At 43.2% G+C, this 26058-nt stretch overlaps 1 pseudogene; it reads right to left on the bottom strand.

The window, feature by feature from the left end:
- Positions 1-5372: 5372 nt before the first annotated feature.
- Positions 5373-25582, bottom strand: LOC131228904 (large ribosomal subunit protein uL29-like; annotated as a pseudogene).
- Positions 25583-26058: the final 476 nt, after the last annotated feature.

The following is a 26058-nucleotide window of genomic DNA, read 5'->3' as shown; positions in this document are numbered from 1 at the left end:
CTATATTCACACCGTCCATTTAAACGGGGTTGTATGGAGCCGACCATGATGTATGTGGCTCACATCCATGCAGTCCATTCGTTTTGGACTGTGTGGGCCCCCTGCCTTGATGATGTGTTGTATACCACGCTATCCATCTGTGTGTGGTCCACCTGATATATGTATTTTATATACACGTTGTTCGTCCGCGACCCACCGTGATACATGTGTTAAATCCACACCGTGCATCCGCGAGGACCATATGATGTATATCCACACCATCCACATGGGACGTGGGCCCTACAAGATGTACGTGTTTGACCCAAACTATCCATCTGATGGGACCAATTTGGAATGTGCAGGGCCCACCTTGATGTGTTGTATGTGTGGCCCATTTGATGAGGCCCGATGTGATGTAATTAGGGTCCAGGCATGAGGCCCATTGAGATGTATTTGAGGCCCAAATATCAGGCCCGATGTGATGTATATTAGCCCATATGATAAGGCCCGATGTGATGTATATTGGCCCATATGATGAGGCCCAATGTGATGTATATTGGCCCATATAATGAGGCCCGATGTGATGTATGAGAGGCCCATGGATGTGGCCCATTATGATATATATGAGGCCCATGCGATGCGGCCCATGCGATGTATATGAGGCCTATGTGATGCAGCCCAGTTGATGTATGAGACCCTTGTGTAAGGCCCATTGAGATTGTATATGAGGCCCATGCGATGCAGCCCATTGATGTATATGAGGCCCATGCTATGCGGCCCACTTGATGTATATGAGGCCCATGTGATGCGGCCCACTCGATGTATGAGACCCATGTGTAAGGCCTATTGAGATTGTATGTGGCCCATTATGTTGTGTATGAGGCCCTTGTATGAGGCCGTGGGCCCACTATACGTTAAGCTCTATGTGGGTCACTCCTTGGGAGCAATGTTGGTTAAATGTCCACATTGATAGGCAATGATGGTTAAATGTCTACATTGTGACTTTCTCTTAGGTCTTGTTTGGCCCATTTACATCATTTTCTAAGTGGGTTGACCCTAATCATTGAGCCCCATTAATATTTACATGACCCATCTATTCATATTGGGATAACTCATAATGTTGGGCCTCCCATTGGTTGCTAGTAGGATTGTTTTAATCTTGGAGTCCATCTGTGGACCCCACCTTGTATATAGGCCGATTATCAATACCGATTATGAGTATGTGATAGCATAACATCATGATACATGCCCATACGCATCATCTGCATGCTTGATATGAGACGTAGTTGACCATTGCATATACCATTGGGCAGGTTGTTATGGGACTCCTTGATAGGCGGAGTTATCTCACATGAGCACACGGTATGCGCAGGATTAAAGTATGACTAGATTGTGTAACTCATGCATCTTGCATTGTGTGTTGTACGCCCTAGCGATATCAAGGTCGTAGCCTCCACAGGCATATCGTGGATGGCCAGATGAGACACCGAAAATCTTTTTCTACATGGGGTGCTATAGATGTCCCTGAGTGAAAATCCTTAAACCCTCTTGGTACCAGAGGATGCACCAACATCGAGATCAGGTGGAAAACGAGAGCGCACAGATACCGAATACCAGTAAGCGGTGCTCCCACAGATCATGGTCGGTTGGAAGAGGGTGTGGCCTTACCCGCCCGAGGGTAGGGAATATAGCTAGGTTGAGTTTGACTAGCTAATAAAGGGGTCCGCTATCATTGTATCGGGTAGATATTGGCTGACTACTGGCCAAGCGGATAGTGAGGTTTCTTCCACTTGCATGGTTGCGCGTCTAGTGGGCGGCGATCTGGTGTAAAATGTACTAGACCCTGGTGATGATCCTAGAGATGTACAATACTGATATGTGGACTTACTAAGCAGGAGTTGCGTACTCAGCATTTGACTCATTCATTCACTATCCACTCGGGCTGGTGGTGCGTAATCAAACCATTATGTGTACCTTCACAATGACTAGGATTTCGGTTGCGGCGCGTGACCAACCTAAGATCAGAAGTTTACCACATTGAGTCTAGCTATCCAAATTTAGGTATGAGACCGGTTTGGATAGAAGTCCATTGTGATGAACCCCACAGCTTGCGATACCACGTTTTATCATCCCGACTACACACTCCAGCTTCGTCATTCTTTTATATTGCACTTTCAGTATATGATATTTGGGTTACTATGATTCTGCATTGTAAGGCCTAGATATGTCATTGGCCTATTATATTTTTGCATGGCATAGCCTGAATAAGGCCGATGGTATTTATGGACTTACCAACATGTTTCTGCATTGCTCTGATATTGCATACTTGGTACTTATCTTACGCACACACTTACACCACCCTCTAAACTTTCTATAAGCTTATGCATGATAGATGCATGCAAATGGCATTAGGTCGCAGCAGTGTTAAGCTTGGAGCGTGCAGCTGTCTTCTGGAGTTTTGATTTTTAATATATGTATTTCCCTTTCAACACTATATTCAACTATTTATTTTAGTGGATATGTGATGATGATGTTGCCTTTGTGATTTGGGTACACTTGTAGTTATGCTCCTTTATTTATAAAAAAATTTATACTGAAAATCCTCATTGTAGGATCCCAGGATTGGAACCTAGCGTATGGGTGATGAGAGCCGAGAATGGGGTACTATGGAGGCTGTCGGCACTGGATTCGGCGATTGGGAATACTGTGAGCCAGTTTTTCAAGTTTGGGGCGTGACACGGAGACTTTTTTCTCAAAGTGGAGGCTTGCTGTGGCTTTTCTGAATGAATTAGAATGAGAAAATACTTCTATCTATAAGTTAAAAAACGGTTCATTCGACTGGTCTAAGGTCTCCTTCAAGTAGTTTAAGAATCAACCAAATTTCAAAAATTTCAACCCGATCGGATAAAACTGACCTTCAACTGGTCGAGCATAGCCCTCGATTGGTCGAGGGAGCATAAAATAAGTTGCTAGTGTTCGAGTCGAGCTCCCACGACTGGTCGAGCGAGGGTCCACCACTGGTCGAGCGGGGTGCTCGACTAGTCGAGGAACTACCAGAAAAACTCCGAATTTGAGTTTGAATCTTGGATTGATCGAGCCAGATCTAGGACTAGTCGAACTTAGGTTTGAACTAGTCGAATTTAATCTTAATTAAAGTATAAAAACACATGAATAATTATCATAAGAAAAGACTTAAGCCTAGAGTCTTTCTAGAGTCACTTATACCTGAAATATTGGACATTGAAGTTATTACTCGAATCTTCAGTACCTTTCAGTAGATCTTTTACTTGAAGTGTACTTGAATTAATAGCTTAATCTTGAACTTGAAGTAAAAGTAGATCTCAACCTTATAGTATTATTTTCATGTCTTGCACTTTCAAACTTCTAATGATGATCTTGAAGGTGAACTTTCTATCTAGCTTCACTTGAAGGTGAACTTTCCATCTTGTGAATAAGTCATACTCTAAATTATTTTGTCTCATCGAAATTTGACAACTAAGGGTGCTTTATACATCACAACACCTACAGACACCGTGACCCTGTGGAAAGACCTCATTCTAATACCCATTGACACACCGAATGCATAGAAAATAGGAGATTAATGTCTTCTTTTCAAAAATAGCCCTTAAATCCAAAATAAGAGAGAAAATATTAAAAATAATAAATAAAATTGATGCTATTAATTAAAAAAGTTGGTTTATAAAATCCTTTCATATGACTTATACAAGCCCTAAATCCTAAATTCATAACTTTTCCAATATAGTAAATTTACTAAAAAAAGTAAATGATTTTTAAATTGCTTCAAACTCTTTCTCGTGACTTGAAGAAGAACTTTAATATCCTAAAACTAGCAATAGATATATATATATATATATATATATATATATATATATATATATATATATATATATATATATATATATATATATATATATATATATATATATATATATATATATAGTAAATTTTAACTTAATAAATAACAATTTTAACTTAATAAATAACACCTACAATGGCCTATTTTTGAAAAAAAAATGTTTAAGGTCCAATGACTTTTGGCATTGGCCATCATGTAAAGCTCTCATCAATAGCTTGCCAACAACATGTCATACGCTTGATCACAATAAGTTCTGTCCCAATTTCTTTCAATACTAACTGTCCATGCTATTGTCCTTGACTTTGTCTTGCACCAATTAGTTACATGTAAAATTAGATGGAAATGATCACAATAAAAGATAGGTCCAATCATGAATGTTCAAGACTATCTGATTGTCGTGATTTTTATATAATGGAAGAATAGTGACTACATCTGATGAATAGTCAGGATAAGTGTTGTCGATGCTAAAAAGTCCAAATAAAACTATGTGCATGGAATTGTTTCCATATGCTTAGCATATAAGATCATATTTCTATATTTAATGTATAATAGACATTACGTTGTGCCATGGGGTCTCAATAGACCCTACAAAAATGTAAATTTTAATAAAACTTTAAGAAGAATCAATGTATCATCATGCTTACAGCAGTTAAGCATTGATGCTTTTACCCTTTAACATAAATCTTAAAGTTGTTACACAACTAAAATTTCACAAACAACAAAGAGTAAGAGTCTAAAACATATTTGACAAAAGAATTACATTAAAGAGGGATATGCTTATGCTAATATAATGAATCTTTAGGGTTTGCTTGGAATAGGGAGATCCAGAAAAATAGTGGGCGTATGCTTTCCTCATGGGATTCACCACATTAAAGTGGTGTTTAATTTCTTCTGCATAAACACAATTGAGTTTTTTTTTTTTTTTAACCCTGAAATAGCAAATAATTGTGTTCATGCGAATGAAAACAATGCTTGAGTGTGGCAAATCCTATGTGGAGAGTATGGGCACTTGACAAAAATTGGAATTAGATTTAATCTTAATTTTACTGGATCCCTTACCTAAATGGACCCTTAGGTATTTTCTTATTTATTATTATTATTATTTATTATGGATATTCTTGAAATTATTCATATTGCTTACTGTTGTGGGGAGTCCCAGCCAATGCATCAAAAGCTTTAGAGCTATTGGGGAAGCACCAAACTATCCCTTTATCCAAGCCCTCCTAGGTAAATTGATCAAGACCTCTTTGTTTGCTACCTCGCATTTCACAGGTCCCAAAACAAACCCCACTATGTGATTATTCTAAATCTCACAAACCCCATCTCGTGGGCCACCCCACCCCAGTGTGGAGATGCACTTGAATCACATACACATGTACTTGGGAGTAACCATCAGCCGCGCAGTTCGACCTAGCCCTGAGGGGCTAAGGTTTGTTTTTTTGTTTTTGTGTTTTTTTTTCTAAGTAACCAAAATAAAACACATAAACATGTGTGCCAAATAGATCCAACTAATGTCTATAGGTTCAACAGTAACTGCCCATTCCCCTATGTGTAAACTTAGAATAAAATAAGCCACTGTATTTGATCGTAGATTCAAAGAAATCAAATGTCAAAACTTATCATCCAGTAGTCACTATTCTGAAAGGAATGAAAAGATAAGTAGATTAAGTTCTTACCCTACACCTTGATGGCATACTTCCTCAACGGAAAATACATCTCCCTTTTCTTCTCACACTCGGTCTTCAAAGATGCATGCCTAGTGTTTGGTCAGTTGCCATCCGATGGCCTGTGTGTTCTTCGGTCGACAGATCGAGTGGCAGGAACCTCTTCTTCTTATATGCTTCCCTCAGTGCCGCCTTCTGCTTTTGGGAAATCACAGTCAACACCTGCGTTATTGACAACCTCACAACCTTGATCTTAAAGAGCTTGTTTGGCGCACCTCTAGTGACTTTCGCGACACGTAGTAGAGAGAGCTCTTCTTTCAGATCTTTCAGCTGGTTTAGAAGATCGGCCTTCGATTTTCCTCTCAGCTTGTGGACTTTAAATCCTGGCCATGGCGGGAAGGCGTGAGAGTGAAGTGTTTGGCAGCCCCTTTGGGACGAGGAGGGGGGCTAATGTTTAGGCCATTAAATTAGACTCAAGGCATGGGCTCGAGCTTAAAGTTTAAGCCCAATGTCTAAGCTAGGTTGTGCTAAGACTAAGGATGAATAAGCTTGGCCCAAGGTCAGTGTCTATTAACTATAAAGTACATAAGACTGAGTATAGAGTTTGTCACGCCCCAAACTCGGGAACCGGGCTCACAAAATTCCCGATCGCCGAATCTGGCGCCGACAGCCTCCGTAGAACCCCATTCTCGGCTCCCAGCGCCCATTCGCCAGGTTCCGATCCTGGGATGCTACAAGGAGGATTTTTAACATCCGTTTGATTCGTAATAAGCATAACCAAAGGCATAACCCACAAACAACAACCAAAAACTCCATCACATTTCCACTATAATCAAAAACTTTACAAGTACAATGAGCATAAGGGAAATACAATGAATATAGACCAAAACTCCAAAAGAAGATCAGCCACGCGTCCAAGCCTCAGCGCTGCTGCGATCCAACGTCACCTGCACGCAACGGTCGTGCATAAGCTTATAGAAAGCTTAGAGGGTGGTGAAAGTGTATGCTCAAGTGATAATGTAGTCATGCAGTATCAGAGTAATGCGGAACATGCTGATGAATGCTAAGAGTCCCATTAGCCGTACCAAGGCCATGCGGTGCAAAGAATGATGTCGGCCATACCAAGGCCATGCAATGCAAGTCAAGCATACAAATCCTCAACTAAGTCCACATGTCAATACGGCTCAAATCTGGGATATCACCGGGGTCTAGTACACTCCAAGCCAGATTGCCGCCCCATCGCGCGCAATAAGGTGAGTGGAAAAGACCTCACTATCCGCCTGCCAATATCGGTCTCGGCTCGTCAATAGCGGACCCATTCCTCGAGCCGGTCGAACTCAGTCTAGCTTTGCCCTCTCCGTGGGTAAGGCCGCACCCTTCCAACCGACTACGACACGGTGGGAGACGCAACCGCTATACGGCCCTCGCGCTCATGCATCCACTCGGCCTAGATGTTGGAGCAACCTCCTGGTACCATAAGGGTTTAGGGACTTTCACCCAGTGGATATCTATCGCACCCCATGTAGAACAGATTTCCGGTATCCAATCCTGCCAACCACGATGCGTCGTGGAGGCTATGGCCCCGATGTCGCTAGGGCGTACCAGTAACAATATCACACGATGCAAATGCATGAATCACACTATCCACTCATACAAGCAATCTCGCGCGTATCGTGCGCTCATGTAGGGCAACACCCCTGCATGGGGCCCCTAAACAATCTGCCCGAAGGCTATGCTATGATCAGTCATTTCTCATATCAAGCATACGTATGATGCATATGATCATGAATCATGGAATTAAATATGTTATATGGGGTGAATGATGCTCATAATGAAGACGGGCCTAGACGGCCTACATATTACACATATGGGCCTATCAGTGGGCCCAAGGGAAAGTCATAATGCGGACATTTAACCACACTACACTTACAATGTGGACGTCAAACCAACATTGCTCCCAAGGCACGACCGTCGAAAACATCATCGCATACATCATGGTTGGGATCACACATTGCAATGGACCTTAGGTACGTCCATTGGGCCCTTAAATACATCAAATTAGCCAAGTCATATGGGCCTTATCTTCATTAAGTGGGCCACACCAATGGGCCTTACGTACATTGCAATGGCTATAACCCGGGGGCTTCAGAACCTATCAAATAGGCCTAAGCTTATGGGCCTTACACGTGTCAAATGGGCCTTGACAGTTGGGCTCCATATGTACATCAAATGGGTCTACTCACCTGGGCCTTATATGTATCAAATGGGCCTCACCAATTGGGCCCCATGTGCACATCAAATGGGCCTCAACTCATTAGCCCCATTACATCAAATGGGCCTCGACAGTTGGGCCTTACATCTATATCAAGGTGGGCCTCAATCACAGGCCACAACAAACTAAGGTGGGCCTCCCACCAATATTATATCAAACATGATATAATACAATATATTTATATACATATGATATTATATATAATATAATATTATATATATATAGATATATATATATATATATATATATATATATATAAATATACACACATGCATACACCACACGCACGCACACACACGCATGCACCCACCCACAGACGCACGCGCACGCGCACACACCCAGTGGGCTCCACCGTCCAGGCGGACGGTGGAGGTAAAACACATACATCACTGTGGGCTCCATGTGGGGCCCACCATAATGTTTATATGTCATCCAAACCCTTAATAAGGTCAAGCAGCCCTAGATGAAGGGTGATAAAAAGTTTCACCTTGATCCAAGATTTCTGTGGGCCCAAAAAGGGTTTCAAAGGTAAATGTTCAATCCCACGGTTTTATACGGTGTGGGCCACCTGCGTCTTGGATCAAGCTGATTTTTGGGGTGGGCCCACGTCAGGTAGGGGCCCACCATATGAACGGTTTAGATAGAATATAATCATCAAGGTGGGGCCCACGGCTACAGCCGTGAGAAGCTGTCCGGTCGCCCGAGCGCAGGTGCGCAGGCAGCGCCTGACACAGCAGCAATAGCTGCTGTGATCTTTTTTTTTTCTTTTGATTTCTATTTCATTGAGGATCTTACTGGTGGGGTCCATATCCAGGCCATCCACTCCATCCAATGGCCTTCCATGGCCCTAGACAAGTTAAACGAGCCCAATATTGGACCTGTTTCGGTGCATAAAAACAATAGGGAAGGTTTTAATGGTAAAGACCACCATTTGCTACGGTATGGCCCGCCTGAAAGTCTGATGGATCCCATCTTTCAGGTCAACGGCTAAAAAGAGCTAGGGAAGGGAATGGATGGTGTGGATTTAATACATGCATCAAGGTGAAGCCTACACAAGTGGGCCATCCCCAAACCAAGTAAATTCCTTTTTTTTTTTTTTGTTTTCATGGAACGTCCAGCGTCCCTGGACGCTGGACTCTGCACTATTATAGAGGTGGGCCTTGCTTAGGTGGGCCACCTCATGGAGGATGGTGTGTATACTACACACAAGGTGGGCCCCACTCGTAGGTGAGTTGGATGGAATACATGCCCTATGGTGGGGTCCATTCAAGTGAGCCACATAACCTCATTAACATAAAAATAAAAATAAAAATAAAAATAAAACAATTAAAAATAAAAAGGGAGAGAGATAGAGAGTGAGACCGTGTGATGGAGGGACCCCGGCACTATGGGCCCTCCCTTGCACTAAATCATACATTAAGTGGGTCCCATTACAAGTGGGTCCATGGAATTGAAATCCAACGGTGGAGATCCCTTCTCCACTAAAATAAATGGTCTAGATGACCCTAAACATGGAAGGAAATAAACATCATGATGGGGTCCATGGAGAATGGCCCCATCATGGAATGATCTTGATGATCCCAAGTGGGCCATCGGCCACAACTTAGGGTCCAAAGTGAAATCCAACCATTAATCGGTTGGCCTCACTTGGTCCATCTTAAAAATATGAAAATCTACCCTATTAAGACACCCACCACTTGATCTTCTTGCTCCCTTGGCTTCCTTGGCTTCCTTGGGCTACCCTTTGATGGTGGAAGATGAGAAATGGATGGTTGAGATGAGAGATGAAGGGGTGGGAAAGGTGGACCTCACAAATGAAGTTTTCTCACCATGGGGGACTCATGGTGCTCTCTCTTGGATTTGGATTTTTCTTTTGAAAAAAGAATAAGAGAGATAGTTGTAAAGGGAGGGAGAGAGAGAGAAAGAGATGGGTGATGGAGTGATGGGGGATGGTTTGGGTTGAAAATTGTGAAAAGGTGTATGGTTGTTGTTGAAATTTGGAAAAGAGGAGTGGTGAGGTGGAAAGAATGGTGGACTTTTGTAAAAGGTGGAGATGGGTTGATGTACTTGAGGTATGGAATGCTTTAATGGTTGATTGATGGGACTAATTGTAGAGATTCCCTCGAAATCCGCAACGCGCGTTGTTTCTTCGAAATGAACGTCTTCTTGCCTGGGTATCGGTTCAATGCGCAAGTCACGGCGTTGGAACGCGGCGACGACGCGGTCGCTACGATATAACTTTCGGACCAAGCCGACGTCGGTGCGGGACTGGCTTAAGATCGTGCGCAAATACCGAATACGGTGCGAAGGTTGCGAATTTGACCGGAAGGACCGCGAAGCTAATGAACAGGACGGATTAGGACACGGGTCTTACACTCTCTCCTCCTAATAGAAATTTCGTCCTCGAAATTTACACAATCACCGCAACTAGGCATAACTCAAGAGGGAGAAGAAACATAACATCAATATATAAAATCAGGAGATAACACACAACATGCAACACAATCAATCATCAAAAAGATGGGGATAACGCTCTCGAATCTCACCTCACGCTCCCAAGAAGCCTCCTCAATGGAATGGTGACCCCACGAACCTTCACCAACGGAATGACCTTGGTCCGAGGACTGCTCCTTCCGATCAAGGATACGACCTGCTGCTCAATATAGGAAGCGTCCTCACGAACCTCTAACGGCCGCCAATCGATAACAGAACGATGTCCGACCCACACTTCCTCAACATGGAGACATGAAAAACATTGTGGACGCTGAATAACCGAGATGGCAAGGCAAGCCGATAGGCCACGGCGCCAACGCGCCTGATCTCAAAAGGTCCTATGAATCTCGGGGCAAGCTTGCCCTTCGCTCCAAATCGAACCACGCCCTTCATAGGCGAGACCTTGAGATACACATGGTCCCCTACATCAAACTCTAAGGGACGACGCCGACGATCAACAAAACTCTTCTGTCGAGCTGTGCGCATCCTCTGCCCGATGATATCAATAGCCTCTCGCGTCTCCCGCACAAGCTCGGGACCTAAGAGACGACGCTCTCCAACCTCGGTCCAACAACTCGTGATCTGCATGGTCTGCCATATAGCGCCTCAAAAGGAGCCATGCCGATGGTCGCCGATAGTTATTGTATGAAAACTCAACCAATCGCAGATGCTCATCCCACTACCCCCGAAATCAATCGCGCAGTTCAAGCATATCCTCAAGGATCCGGTTGACCCTCTCGGTTTGGCCATCGGTCTGCGGATGGTACGCGGTGCCGAGCTGCAAATCATAACCCATCGCTCTCTGGAAGCTCCCCAAAATCGAGACGTGAACCTCGGGTCTCGGCTAGAAATGATCGAGAGAACGCCATGCAGCCTCACAATATCCTCAATGAATAATCTCGCAAGCCGGTCCCAAAGGCCAAGTCGCACGTATCGCAATAAAATGTGCCGACTTCGTCACGGCTACGCTGATGGCGTCATGACCGCGCCGAGTCCTCGGCAAGCCCATAATAAAATCTGCCGACACGTGCTCCCACTTCCACATCGGACACTCAATGGCTGCAATACCAGGGGGTCTCCGATGATCGGCCTTGACACGCCGGCACGTGTCACACTCGGCCACAAAGTTGGCGATCCGGCGCTTCATCCCCGCCCAAAAATACTGCGCCTCATGTCGCGGTACATCTTAGTCGAGCCAGGATGGATAGAAAACCGCGATCGATGTGCCTCGGCCATAAGGTCTCGGCGTAGCTCAGAATATCCGGACACATAATCGGCCTCAAGCGAAGTCCACCATCCGTACCAATCTGCCAATCCGTCTGACTCTCAGATCCGCCTCTGCTCGGTAATCCCGTAACGACTCGTCTGTGCTGAGCCTCGATCACTCTTGCGACAAGAGAGGGTTGAATCGACAGTCTCGATAACTGCACATAGAAGACTGCAAGCCAAACTCAAAGTCGTACTCGCTACATCCTCGAGCATTCGCCACTCCCGAATCATCATATGCGCCACCAGGCCTCGTGGCTCCTGACGGCTAAGGGCATCCGCCACCACGTTCGCCTTACCCGGGTGGTAGCGGAGATCGAAATCATAGTCCTTCAGAGCTCCATCCAACTATAGCAATTCAACTCGATCGTGAAAAGAGGTACTTCAAGCTCTTATGATCGAAAAGAGTTCGAACCTAACCCCATAGAGATAGTGTCTCCACACCTTCGGTGCAAAAACAACTGCAGCCAACTCTAAATCATGCGTGGGGTAGTTCCGCTCATGCCTTGAGATGGCGAGACGCGAAGGCTACAGTCCTGCCGTGCAGCATCAGGACAGACCCAAACCAATATGCGAGGCATCGGTGAATACAATAAATCCGTAATACGTGAGGGAAGAGTGAGGACAGGAGCGGACGTCGACGGTCCTTTAACTCCATAAATGCTCGCCGCAGCGCCACTCCAAATAAACTCGCGCCCTTCCGGTCAACTCGGTCAACGGGGCTGCAATACGAGAGAAGCCCTCAATGAAACGCCGATAGTAGCCCGCTAAACCAAGGAAACTACGGATCTCGGACGCAGTCGTGGGCTGGCCCCACTGACGCACTGCCTCAACCTTCGAGGGGTCCACTGCGACACCCTCCCTCGTCACCACGTGACCGAGGAACTTCACCTCCTCCCGCCAAAACTCGCACTTCTCCAGCTTCGCATACAACTGGTGTGCGCGGAGGGTCTGCAATGTAACCTCCAAATGCTGCTCATGCTCCTCACGAGTCCTCGAATAAATCAGAATGTCGTCGATGAAGACTACAACAAACTGATCGAGATACGGACGGAAGACCTCGTTCATCAACTGCATGAACACTGCTGGCGCATTGGTCAGTCCGAAGGACATGACCTGAAACTCGAAATGACCATAACGCGTCCTGAATGCTGTCTTCGGAATGTCCTCCTCTCGGACCCGAATCTGATGATAACCGGAACGCAAGTCAATCTTCGAAAAGAACTGTGCACCCTGCAGCTGATCGAACAAATCATCAATCCTCGGGAGCGGGTACTTGTTCTTGATCGTGACCTCGTTGAGGCTCTGCGTAATCGAGTTTGGGGCGTGACAGAAGTTGGTATCAGAGTAATGCGGAACATGCTGATGAATGCTAAGAGTCCCATTAGCCGTACCAAGGCCATGCGGTGCAAAGAATGATGTCGGCCATACCAAGGCCATGCAATGCAAGTCAAGCATACAAATCCTCAACTAAGTCCACATGTCAATACGGCTCAAATCTGGGATATCACCGGGGTCTAGTACACTCCAAGCCAGATTGCCACCCCATCGCACGCAATAAGGTGAGTGGAAAAGACCTCACTATCCGCCTGCCAATATCGGGCTCGGCTCGTCAATAGCGGACCCATTCCTCGAGCTGGTCAGACTCAGCCTAGCACTGCCCCCTACTCTCGGGCGGGTAAGGCCGCACCCCCTTCCAACCGACCACGACACGTGGGAGACGCGGCCTCTGCTATACGGCCCTCGCGCTCATGCATCCACTCGGCTAGATGTTGGAGCAACCTCCTGGTACCATAAGGGTTTAGGGACTTTCACCCGGGATATCTATCGCACCCCATGTAGAAGAGTATCGGTATCCAATCCCGCCAACCACGATGCGTCTGTGGAGGCTATGGCCCCGATGTCGCTAGGGCGTACAGAATAATATCACACGATGCAAATGCATGAATCACACTATCCAACCATGCGCAGCAATCTCGCGCGTATCGTGCGCTCATGTAGGGCAACACTGCACGGGAGCCCCTAAACAATCCGCCCGAAGGCTATGCTATGATCACCATTTCTCATATCAAGCATACGTATGATGCATATGATCATGAATCATGGAATTAAATATGTTATATGGGGTGAATGATGCTCATAATGAAGACGGGCCTAGACGGCCTACATATTACACATATGGGCCTATCAGTGGGCCCAAGGGAAAGTCATAATGCGGACATTTAACCACACTACACTTACAATGTGGACGTCAAACCAACATTGCTCCCAAGGCACGATTGCCACAAATATCATTTCATAAGTTATTTTGGGATCACACATTGCAATGGACCTTAGGTACGTCCATTGGGCCCTTAAATACATCAAATTAGCCAAGTCATATGGGCCTTATCTTCATTAAGTGGGCCACACCAATGGGCCTTACGTACATTGCAATGGCTATAACCCGGGGGCTTCAGAACCTATCAAATAGGCCTAAGCTTATGGGCCTTACACGTGTCAAATGGGCCTTGACAGTTGGGCTCCATATGTACATCAAATGGGTCTACTCACCTGGGCCTTATATGTATCAAATGGGCCTCACCAATTGGGCCCCATGTGCACATCAAATGGGCCTCAACTCATTAGCCCCATTACATCAAATGGGCCTCGACAGTTGGGCCTTACATCTATATCAAGGTGGGCCTCAATCACAGGCCACAACAAACTAAGGTGGGCCTCCCACCAATATTATATCAAACATGATATAATACAATATATTTATATACATATGATATTATATATAATATAATATTATATATATATAGATATATATATATATATATATATATATATAAATATACACACATGCATACACCACACGCACGCACACACACGCATGCACCCACCCACAGACGCACGCGCACGCGCACACACCCAGTGGGCTCCACCGTCCAGGCGGACGGTGGAGGTAAAACACATACATCACTGTGGGCTCCATGTGGGGCCCACCATAATGTTTATATGTCATCCAAACCCTTAATAAGGTCAAGCAGCCCTAGATGAAGGGTGATAAAAAGTTTCACCTTGATCCAAGATTTCTGTGGGCCCAAAAAGGGTTTCAAAGGTAAATGTTCAATCCCACGGTTTTATACGGTGTGGGCCACCTGCGTCTTGGATCAAGCTGATTTTTGGGGTGGGCCCACGTCAGGTAGGGGCCCACCATATGAACGGTTTAGATAGAATATAATCATCAAGGTGGGGCCCACGGCTACAGCCGTGAGAAGCTGTCCGGTCGCCCGTCGCCCGAGCGCAGGTGCGCAGGCAGCGCCTGACACAGCAGCAATAGCTGCTGTGATCCTTTTTTTTTTTTTTCTTTTGATTTCTATTTCATTGAGGATCTTACTGGTGGGGTCCATATCCAGGCCATCCACTCCATCCAATGGCCTTCCATGGCCCTAGACAAGTTAAACGAGCCCAATATTGGACCTGTTTCGGTGCATAAAAACAATAGGGAAGGTTTTAATGGTAAAGACCACCATTTGCTACGGTATGGCCCGCCTGAAGGCCTGATGGATCCCATCTTTCAGGTCAACGGCTAAAAAGAGCTAGGGAAGGGAATGGATGGTGTGGATTTAATACATGCATCAAGGTGAAGCCTACACAAGTGGGCCATCCCCAAACCAAGTAAATTCCTTTTTTTTTTTTTTGTTTTCATGGAACGTCCAGCGTCCCTGGACGCTGGACTCTGCACTATTATAGAGGTGGGCCTTGCTTAGGTGGGCCACCTCATGGAGGATGGTGTGTATACTACACACAAGGTGGGCCCCACTCGTAGGTGAGTTGGATGGAATACATGCCCTATGGTGGGGTCCATTCAAGTGAGCCACATAACCTCATTAACATAAAAATAAAAATAAAAATAAAAATAAAACAATTAAAAATAAAAAGGGAGAGAGATAGAGAGTGAGACCGTGTGATGGAGGGACCCCGGCACTATGGGCCCTCCCTTGCACTAAATCATACATTAAGTGGGTCCCATTACAAGTGGGTCCATGGAATTGAAATCCAACGGTGGAGATCCCTTCTCCACTAAAATAAATGGTCTAGATGACCCTAAACATGGAAGGAAATAAACATCATGATGGGGTCCATGGAGAATGGCCCCATCATGGAATGATCATGATGATCCCAGTGGGCCATCGGCCACAACTTAGGGTCCAAAGTGAAATCCAACCATTAATCGGTTGGCCTCACTTGGTCCATCTTAAAAATATGAAAATCTACCCTATTAAGACACCCACCACTTGATCTTCTTGCTCCCTTGGCTTCCTTGGCTTCCTTGGGCTACCCTTTGATGGTGGAAGATGAGAAATGGATGGTTGAGATGAGAGATGAAGGGGGTGGGAAAGGTGGACCTCACAAATGAAGTTTTCTCACCATGGGGGACTCATGGTGCTCTCTCTTGGATTTGGATTTTTCTTTTGAAAAAAAGAATAAGAGAGATAGTTGTAAAGGGAGGGAGAGAGAGAGAAAGAGATGGGTGATGGAGTGATGGGGGATGGTTTGGGTTGAAAATTGTGAAAAGGTGTATGGTTGTTGTTGAAATTTGGAAAAGAGGAGTGGTGAGGTGGAAAGAATGGTGGACTTTTGTAAAAGGTGGAGATGGGTTGATGTACTTGAGGTATGGGATGCTTTAATGGTTGATTGATGGGACTAATAGTAGAGATTCCCTCGAAATCCGCAACGCGCGGTGTTTCTTCGGAATAGACGCTGATCGGCATCTTCTTGCCTGGGTATCGGTTCAATGCGCAAGTCACGGCGTTGGAACCGCGGCGACGACGCGGTCGCTCTGATATAACTTTCAGACTAAGCCGACGTCGGTGCGCGGGACCTGGCTTAGGATCGTGCGCAAATACCGAATACGGTGCGAAGGTTGCCGGAATTTGACCGGAAGGACCGCGGAAGCTAACGGAACAGTACGGATTAGGACACGGGTCTTACAGAGTTTGTGATATAAACTCGAATAGGTTCTTGTGTAGGCCGAATTCATCGGACACAGGTGTGTATATGTTAGTTTTCATGGGAGCCTCAGGCGGGAGTGTACGTATGTCTTTAGATTATGACCACATTCATTGGACATGGGTCTGTACATGTTAGTCTCTATAGGGAGCCTCCAATAGGATTATACGTATGGCCTTGAATTAGGACCGCTATTGGTGATTAGTCAACCAATAGAAAACCAATTAAAGTCTCTTGTGGGAGCCACTGACATGGATGGAAACATGTTCTTCTAACACAAGAGTGTACATGCATTAAGTCCTTATGTAGGCCGTTGGTGGGAGTGTAAGTTTGTAAAGATTAAAGGTGAACCTAATTTAAAACCCATGATAATAAAATATTAGTACACTCAAGGAGTGCGTTTTTCAGGAGTGGAGTAGGAAAACCAAACTATTGTACATACTTGTGTTTGAAATTGTTATTTGTGTACAATTCTAATTATGCTTGTGAGTTTAATTTACTGAAATATATGAATGCATAATTAAATGTGTGTTAAGTGTTGAATAATTAATACATCTCACATAAAAAATCACTCTCTTACTTTATAAACTAGTTACTTATTATTGCATCATTTTTAGTCTATATGATTGGACCCATTTGGCTTTTAAGCTTAAGTGTTAATTGTCTTATTAGTTTAAATTGGTAAATTAGTTAATTAGAAAAAGAATTTTAAAATTACCCTATTCACCCCCCCTTTAGGACTTAGCCTTAATTCTAAGCTTCGTCAAGCTTTCACACATGCCATGGTAGACAATCCACCCAATTTTAGCTTGAGTGGGCCCCAACCTTAGTGTTTATGTAAATCCACCCTATCCACCAGGTGCGTCACCCCATGCTAGGCTTAGGGCAAAATATAAAATAAAATTCCGTCCCTTTAGTGATTTAGGTGGTCCATATAATTGAAAAGGATATTTAGGGCAATGATTATCCTCTAAACAGTTTCTCTTGGCATGGCCTACTTGGATCACAATTGGGCCTGATTTTGAGGCCCTAGGCCTATGTGTTGGTGTGACATCTGCTGGTTAGAGTGGATTTCATATAATCATCTTGATGGGCCCCAGTAAAAATCAAGGTAAATGTCTCTCTCCCAAATGTTTCCTTTAGTGTCGCCCACCTGAATCAAAGGTAAGCCTAATTTTTGTGCCCTAGGCATAACATGCAATCGCACATTGAATGATCAAAGTAGATTTCACATACATATCATGGCGGGCCTCTTAAAAGAAAGGTTAGTCATTCCATCTCCCACTTGTTCCAAAAAGTTTGGCTCGTGTGGAAATAATTGACAGAAACATCCACCCTTAATTTCTATTAAGGCCCACTACGATGATTGTATGAAATCCACTCCTACCATTAGATGCCACACGAAAAAATAGACATAGGGCCAAAAAATTATGTCCATTTTTTTAATTCAAGTGAGTCACACCAAGTGAAAAAGTTTAGAGTGTGAGCTTTGCCCTATACATTGTTTCCAATCTTGTGACCCACTTGAATGATAAATGGGGCTGATTTTTGGGGCCCCAGGCCTAACATGGGGTAACACACCTGGTGGATGGGGGTGTATTTTACATAAACACCATGGTGGGGCCCACCCAATTCACAATCCCTTTTACTTCTTTACCTCGTATTTATTACCATTAATTAATCACCAACTTCTATGAAGCCCAACAATGAGATCATACAACTAGGTACCCTTGATTTTTTAGGTGGCTCACCCTGATGTATATGTGAAATCTATTTCAATCATTAGATGTATAATTGCATGTTATGTCTAGAGTAAAAAAAATAGATTGTCTTGTGATTCAGGTTGGCCACACCAAAAGAAATGGCTTGGGAGAGATGTCCACCCTTGATTTTTAAAGGGCCCACTACGAAGATTACACGAAATCCACTCCAACCATTAGATGTCACAACAAAACATAGGTCTGTGGCCTAAAAATCAGGCCCATCCATGATTCAGGTGTGACGCACTAATGAAAATAAATTGGAGGCGGCATTGACCTGCATACTCTTTCCAATCATGTGGTCCACTTAAATCAGTAAAGGGGCTTCTTTTTGGCCCTTCGCGTAACATGAGGTGACCCACCTGGTGGATGGGGTAAAATTCACATAAACATGAACATGAGGCCCACGCGAGCCGACAACTACTTTTTACTTCTGGCACCTTATTTATTAATATATTTATTACTATTAATTAATAACCAGGTGGGTGGATGTTCAACTGCTTGAACTTTTGGCGTTACTTTATGAAGAACTTAGTACTCTCGTAGAGTGTGACGGGTGATTTACCGTCCAAACTGTGGACCCTATTATTATTATTTTTTTTTAATACACGCACGCACACCCCCACACACTCACGCTGGTGGAATTTCACCACGTATGGGTACTCAAACCTTTGACTGGGTGTTGGAACTCCTGAGAGTCTATCACCCGATCGAGCAAGAGAAATGACCCTTCAAATGTGTATATTAGATGAGGGAACTATACAGCAATATTACACAGTGATAATTTGGGCCGCCTACCTAACAAAAAGAAGGAGAGGGGCGGCCTATCATGGCCCTCAAACTGTGGACCCTAATTTATAAGGTTAATAGGACATTGATGTACTCATTTAAATCTATGTATTAAGTGGATAATTGTGTGGGGCAAACGCATAGCTGATGAATAATGTTATTTGACATACATGCCTGTGGAAAGACTTTGACATTTTAGAAGAGCATGATGGTTCATAAGCATGCACACACAGGGTGATCAGCGCTAGCCCTGGCCTAATTCAGCCTGGCCCTAGCCCAACCCTAGCCTTGCTTGGCTCTCTACATCGATGGATTGGGCGAGACATCTTTAGCTCATTAGGGACTGGGCTTAGGGGTCTAGGACCGGCCGGGCTAGCTACACAACCTCTGCTTTGCCCATTCACACCAGTATCCGTACTTGGTAACGTTATACTAGTAGACTATACTTTTGAGTTATTCTCCGCTGTTGATGACATCATTTCAACCTTTGTTTGTGCTTCATCCATACTCAGTGATCGACATCATTAAGAGTGGAAATAATTAGATTGTGATTATTAGTCTAATTAATAAAGTGAAACTAACCAAATTATGATTTATTTCTTTAGCATTCACAGTAAGGATCTGGGATCCAAATTGCAATCATGTTACTTTCTAGTTGTACTTGCTAGAAATTTTACTGCAATTCGAGGATGACTTCCTCATCCTTAAATACCAGGAAAGATTGTATTTCTTCCTAATTAAACTTAAAGTTCACAATTTGATTCACTTGTGCATCCAAACGCAGCCATGCTTTTGGGCTAAAAGTGGCTGGCCTTGAGCTGATACTGGGCTAACCCAGCCCAGTTGTAACCCTAGCACCATTCAATTGTGGGGTGATCAACATCATCTACGGCCATTCTATACATGCGATCGAGTTGTTGACCCTTACACAGAACGAATTCCACTTACAGCATCACAAAGCGAGCTGAATCATGATCAGGTGAACATGAGGTGCTCCAGATTCGCGATTTGGATTGCACATGCATACCATGGGTGGGTCCCACACAATTCAAACGTATGGCAATTACCACACGTTGGAACGAATGTGACCATTCCCACTCATGATCACGAGCAAGCTGGCCACATTCTTTACGTAAGCTCCGTTTAAACGGTGTCTTATCAACTTTGAAAAGAAATGAAATGAAAAGAAAAAGCTTCATTTTTTCTCACTCATAAGCAACTAAAATTTTCCGGGTCGTGGTCGTAGTCATGGTCATGGTCAGGTCATGGTCATATTTAGATAAAGCCAAGCTGAGAACCATGACCACATGGATTGAATGCATCCCCAAGCAGTCAGGCAGTTTGGTATGTCTTTTTTCTTTTAACTAAGACCAGTTAGGCATTGTTTCATATGCCACTCTGAACCTTTTTTTTTCTCTCTCTCTCTTTCAAAATCATCACGTATATTCATAAAATCTGTAAATACAACTGTGGAAGCACAGATGAGACTTTTCGGGGAGGCCTGCCAAGAAAAGGAGGCAAGCCCACCAATTATAAAAGGAAATGAAACAGAAAAGGACTTAGATCTCGCGAATGGAGCCTAACCCTACTCTATCTAGGAACAACAGGCCACGGATGGGCGAGGGGAGGTCTCCCTGCGATAGATACTGCAGATTACCGTGACCAGCACTCCCCAGCTTAGCGAGGCCATCAACAACTGAGTTCACCTCTCTAGGAATATAAACAAGGCGGACCTCCATTGTATTTTTTAGGAACTCTCTAGGAATTGAATGCATCCCTACTTATTTATTGAGAATTGCTTATATTAAAAATTACATGTCTCGTGAATATGTATGAGAAAAGCAATTTCCCCAAGAAGGTTTCAAAGGTGAGTGTAGCAAAACTGAGTCTCTCTATGATCTTCGGTTGGCCGCTGCGAAGCATATGAATCTTTCGTCAGCAGCTGCTCCTCGTATTTCCATGTTAGGAAGATATTGGGCCTCAAAGATTCGGCCCCTCATCCTTCCACATGAGGATCATCTCAGCCAAAAGTCAAGTTCCTTTCTCTTTTTTCAAGTTCTTTTAGATAATGGTTGTATTTATGGGAGAGAATGTCGCGGTAAATAAGTAGTCCGGAAGTAATGTGGTTGATGTTGTTATGATGTTTTAAAGTAGGCAGTGTTGATTTGGCTTTGTTAAATGATAGGCAAGATTTATACAGTTTTTTTTTGTCAACGTGTGCTGCCACTTTTCTTTTTAAAAAAAAAAAAAAAAAAGAAAAGAAAAGAAAGAAAGTCCTGAATCTATCTCATTTTTAGAGTCATACCATAACATGACGTGGAACTAGATGGATGGAGTAGATATCTCACGGTTATCACAGTGGGCACCTCTTTAGGGTTGAAAGTCAGGCGGGTTGGATTGGGTTGGTGCACAACCCTAGCTCAACCCAAGGTTCCTATACCTCAATCCTAACCCAACCCAACCCAACCTCGGATTAGGAATTCTCGACTCAAGCCCAACCCAAGGTGGCTCAGTCGGGTTGTTCAAGTTGGTCGGGTTAATACATGCTAATATTTTTGTTATTAAATTAGTCTATTATATTTTCAATATGCGCATTATTTTTTGTACCTATAATTTTATTAATTATTATGTAATTATTTATCATAAAGAACTTTGTTTTTCCTAAACAAACAAGCTAAAATATAGGACAACTACTCCTTTAAAAGTTCTATTGTGTAGCACTAGGGCTAAAAGTCGGTCAGGTTGGGTTAGGTTGGTGCTCAACCCTAACCCTACCCAAGGTTCCTGTACCTCAACCTTAACCCAATCCAATCCAATCTTAGGTTGGAAATTCTCAACCCAAGCCCAACCCAAGCAGGTTGGGTCGGGTTGGTCGGGTGGATACATACTAATATTTTTGTTATTACATTAGTCTATTATATTTCAATACACGTCTTATTTTTTGTACCTATGATTTTATTAATTATATATGTAATTATTTATTGTAAAAAACTTCATTTTTCAAAAAAATAAACAAGCTAAAATATAGGATAGCTACTCCCTTAAAATCATGTTGTCTAGGACGCAATCTATTTGGGAGAGAAATCTACCATATCTTGTTAGCTCGAGTCATCGGAAATGATGTGGACTAATGAGACCCGACGACACTGGAAATTCATGTGCCTTGAAGATAGACGATCTGCACACAATTATAATTTATACCTATGTATTGATCAGGTTCGGGTTGGGTCGGGCAACCCGAGACCTCAACCTGAGCCCAACCCAAGTTTTATCAGATTGGTGTTTATATAGCCCAAGCCCCAGACCGAACCCAATACATCTTGCTCGAGCCCAACCCAATGTCGGGTCGGTCACGGGTCAGTCGGGTTGAACCCGCCCAACTTTCAACCCTATGTAGCACACAATCTATTTGGAAGAGAGAAATCGGTGTATCTTGTTAGCTTGAGTCATCAGAAATTATGTGGGCCAATGAAACTTGACGGCATTAAAATTTCTTGTACCTTCAATACAGACAATCCACACTCAATTATAATTTATAAGTAACTTATATATATCGATCGGGTTTGGGTTGGGTCGGGCAACCCGAGACCTCAACCCAAGCCTAACCCAAGTTTTATCTGGTTGGTGTTTGTACAGCCCAATCCCGAGACCGAACCCGATACATCTTGCCCGAGCCCAACCCATTGTCGGGTCGGTCCGGTTGAACCCACCCGACTTTCAGCCCTACACCTCACAGCGTTGCAAGAGGGTGTCACCGGATCCAATGCAACTCATGTACAACTCATGTCTGGCTTCTCTATATTAATACAACTCATGCACACGCCACTTGTTTGCCATCATGGCACTTAGTTCCGAGATCCAATGTATCCATATTAAAAAGTACAACTGGGCCATATTAATTTTAGAAAAAAACATGATTGGACTAACCTGTGGATGGGTTTGATCTCGAACCCATGTGCCATGGTGACACGTGTGGAGGTGCATGCATGGCTTCATGCTTGTGTTCAATCAACAAACCTTCCAACTAGAGAGAGATCATGTTTTTCACAATTTTGTAAAATTAGCTGAAATGACTGTAGGTACGTAACAAGGGGTTAGGCACTGAAAAAAGGAACAAATTTAGAAAATCATTTTTCTAAAATTGATTAATTAAGTTGGCTAACCAAACACACTTAACACCTAAACGAATGATTTTGAGAATTAAAATTACAAATAAAAACATGTTTTTAATGAAGCCAAACAATCCCTAAGTGTGCGTTTGGATGCACCGCTAAAAAAGCATTGAATGTATGACAAGGTTCCTATTCACCATTGAGGAAGTAGCATTAGTATGGAATGTTGAGATTTTGGCTGCAGAATCACACAGATCTAGATCTAGAAAAGCAATCCAATGACACCAAGCACACACAAGAGAATACAAAGATTTAATATGGAAAATCCTTGCGGGAAAAAAACCATGGCACAAAGCGACAGAAATTCACTATAAAAGCATAAATTACAAAGAAAGGGGACTTACCTGATTCGAACAACCTCGAATTTCACCCTTGCTACACCCTTTGATAACCCTAAAACCATTTAGAATACCTTTAGAAAGCTTTAGAATACCTTAGATTAGCCCTAAGGACCCTTATTTATAGTTTAGAAAACTTTACTTACGCACCTAGTCTGGAAATCGCCTCAAATTTACGCAGCCTGCGTAGGATCTACGTAACCATCGGCTAGTTGAGCTAGGGCCTCGACTGGTCTAAAGACCCCTTCGATCGGTCGAACCAGCCCCTCGACCGGTTGAGCGGCCTGGACACCCAAAACCTGTGCTCGCAAGACTTCGAGTCGAGTGGCCCTCGACCAGTCGAGTGGACCCTCGACTGGTCGAGCCAGGCACTCGACCGGTCGAGTAGCCTAGACAATGTCAGATTTAAGACATTATGACAACATGGAACTCAGTACCTCACTAACAATACTTTTAAGTAATTGCAATTTGGTCGTTTTCACCTTGCTACACTAATTATTGCAATTGAATTCAATAGCATATCCAAGCACAGCCTAACACATAGCCGCATATCCAATGAACACAAAGCAGCATTGACAGTAACATATAGCTGCATATTCAATTAACACAAAGCAACATCTAACACCTGGAAGTTGTTTCCAAATCCGGCTTAGAGAAACAAAGGCATTACATCCCTGAACCTTTAATAAATAAAAAAATCCACAGGATAAAATCATCAAGGGAAGCAATCCTTCATACCATACCCTATTTACATTCCTGACTTTGGTTTCAGGTATTGTCATCATCATCATCCTTGAACCTTTGTGCAATTAATTGTGGTTGGCTGCATGAAATATGTTCCACAATTCTATTATCAAGGATCATTTTTATTTTTATTTTTCCCTCAAAAAAATAAGAACACACTACCTATAACTTTGTTGGTTAGAAAATATCATTTTATAAACTTTCGGGTGGATTTCAAATAAAAAATAAGACCTTGCCTATCACATGGGCTCAAAATAAACCATATATAATAAAAACAAACAAACAAAAATCACCAAAACCAAAGCCCAAAGCACCCTTCCAACAAGGGCCCCAGCTCCAATAAGCTCCCACCAGGACTATGGAGGGACCGACCTCTTTCTCTTTTGGACCACACCCATTCCAGCACTATCCAATGATACCAAGCCCCGGATCTCTCTTGGGAGCTCCTCTCTACATTTGAATAAACGGTTCGGTGCCCTGCCGCTCTCAAGCCTACCAAGGCCATCCGTCACAGGATTCCCTTCTCTCACAGTGTGGGCGGTTTTTTAAAATTAATCACTGAACTCATGTGAGCAATATTCCGTAGTCTGTACCAAAACAACCAAGGGTTTGGAGCTAGGGGCTAGAGATTGCTTCTTTTAAAGGTTGCAATTCCGTGGCAACTCGAGAGTTGAACTCAATTATGATATTATTCAATCCTAAGTCTCCCAAAAAGAAAAGAAAAGAAAATAGGTACTTTTGAGTCATTAGACTAGAAATCTCTTGTAGGATTTCTCTCAGCCACTCTTAAGTTTTTTTTTTCCTCAATCAAAACATCTTAATCTTAAGAAACGATACAATACGACATGCAATATGTAATAGGGTATGTATCCAATCAGCCAAGGGCAAGTAGGTGAGATCAATTTCTTTTTCTGGCAACATCTTTTTTGTCATTTCAACAAAGTTACAAGTAGTGTACTTAAAAAAATCATAACCGTGTTACATGCCAGGGGCAAGTGGTGTAAAAAGTCACTTTCAGATTTTTATTTATTTATTTTTTTTCTTCCTAAATTTTTCTCTAATTACAAGTGCTTTTAAAATACCATAACCCATACTATGATTGAATTCATACCCTATTATGGCATAGCATGCTGTATTGTATACCTTTCCCCTAATTTTCTCCTTAAATATACATTTGCGGAAAGGTTCAGAGAAAGGTTGCAACCTTTCCTGAGTTTTCTCCTCCATCATGACTGAAAATATGTTTCTTCTTAGATGTCCTTCTGACTTAAAACATTCTTAATTTGAAAATAACTCTTTAAAAAATGTTTAATAAATATTGATTAAAATATAATTAAGAGAAAACAAAAGAGGATTTTAAAAAATGACCAAATACGCGTGGCCTCATTGCCGCATTCCATCACACAAGTGTCCTTTTGGACCTTCAAAGCTGCAAATGTCTTTGTAAAAATTAATCCAAGTATGAAACCTTGTCATCAGAAAACCATTTGCAGATTCAGAAAAACTATGGTACTCTGGAAGATTGTTATGGTTGATATGCAAGCATCCAGTGGCATACAAATATATAACTCAAATCAAACTGTTCTGGGTTCCAACCCATAGCTAAGTGATAGAAAGAGTGTGTTTCAAATATGAGATCATGGATTCAAGTTCCCATGTGAGGGTGTGTGTTAAAAAATTAATAATAATAATAATCCAAATTC

This window comes from Magnolia sinica, chromosome 16 (assembly GCF_029962835.1).
Source record: "Magnolia sinica isolate HGM2019 chromosome 16, MsV1, whole genome shotgun sequence".
NCBI lineage: Eukaryota > Viridiplantae > Streptophyta > Magnoliopsida > Magnoliales > Magnoliaceae > Magnolia > Magnolia sinica.
This window is presented reverse-complemented; position numbering and strand designations above follow the sequence as displayed.